This window comes from Chrysochloris asiatica, unplaced genomic scaffold, assembly GCF_000296735.1.
Source record: "Chrysochloris asiatica unplaced genomic scaffold, ChrAsi1.0 scaffold00143, whole genome shotgun sequence".
NCBI classification, from domain to species: domain Eukaryota; kingdom Metazoa; phylum Chordata; class Mammalia; order Afrosoricida; family Chrysochloridae; genus Chrysochloris; species Chrysochloris asiatica.
In genome coordinates, this window is record NW_006408661.1 from 4,905,128 (window position 1) to 4,906,613 (window position 1,486).

The window sequence follows — 1,486 nt, forward strand, 5'->3', positions numbered from 1 at the left end:
GGCCAACTTTTGTCTCTCATACTTTGGACATATTATCAGGTGGGACCAATCCCTGGAGAAGCATATGATATTTTGTGATGTGCAGGGTCAGATTAAAAGAGGAAGACCTACAACGAAATGGATTATCACAGTGTGCTCAAATGTAGCAATGACTGTGGGGTTGGCACAGCACCAGGCAGTGTTTTGTTCTGTTGTTCATATGGTCGGTATGAGTTGGTACCGGCTCAATGGCACCTAACAGCAGAACATTATCTGATATAATGCTGAAAACTGAACCTTTAGGTTGGAAAACACATAAAAATAAAACTGGGAAAGAGGTGTATTCTCAAAGGAGAGTTGACTTTAGTGACCTGGATGGAGGAAAGCTGTTGGGACCTTCATTTGCTGATGTGGCATGACTCAACAAGAAGAAACTGCTGCCAAACATCCATTAATAATCAGAACATGGAATGTACAAAGTATGAACTCAAGGAAGTTGTCAAAAATGAAATGGAATGCTTGAACATCAATATCTTAGGCTCTCTATCATAAACTGAAATGGGTTGGGATCTTTCATTTTGAATCAGACAGTCATATGGGATCCTATGCCAGGAATGACATATTGAGGAGGAACAGTGTCTGATTAATCATCAAAAATGAGATTTCAAGGACCAACCTGAAGTACAAATCTGTCCGTGACAGGATAATGTCCACAAACCTACATACAAGGACAGTCAATATGACTACTATTCAAATTATACACTAACCACTAGTGGCAAAAATGAAGACATGGAAGAGTTTTACCAACTTCTGAGACTGAAATGGATCAAACAGCAATAATTACCAGTAATTTGAATGCATCAAGTTGGAAATAAAGAAGGATCAATAAACTATGAAGAATATGGCCTTTGTGATAGAAATTATGCTGGAGATCTCATGATAAATTTTTTTTTTTAAGTCCAACTATGTTCAGCCATTTCAGGAGGTAGTATATGATCAAGAACTAATGGTACTTTGGGCTTTCGGCTCGGAGGAGGTGTAGGTGCAACTTTTCTTCGGTCGTCCCGCATCTGGGTTCATCTAACACCAGCCGCCTCTGCCACGTCTCCCAAGTTTGACCCCAATGAGGTCAAAGTTGTGTACCTAAGGTGCATCGGTGGGGAAGTCAGGCTATGTCCACTCTGGCCCCCAAGATCGGCCCCCTGGGTTTGTCTCCAAAAAAGATTGGTGATGACATTGCCAAGGCAATTGGTGACTGGAAGGGGTTAAGGATTATGGTGAAACTGACCATTCAGAACAGACAGGCCCAGACTGAGGTAGTGCCTTCTGCTTCTGCCCTGATCATCAAAGCTCTCAAGGAACCACCCAGAGACAGAAAGAAGCAGAAAAATATTAAGCACAGTGGAAATATCAGTTTAGATGAGATTATCAGCATTGCCCATCAAATGCGACATCAGTCTTTGGCCAGAGAACTCTCTGGGAGTATTAGAGAGATCCTGGGGACTGC

General features: G+C 41.9%; 1 pseudogene; it reads left to right on the forward strand.

The window, feature by feature from the left end:
• The first annotated feature begins 986 nt into the window (after positions 1-986).
• The window catches only part of LOC102828850, a 1,857-nt pseudogene continuing 1,357 nt past the window's right edge, over positions 987-1,486 (forward strand).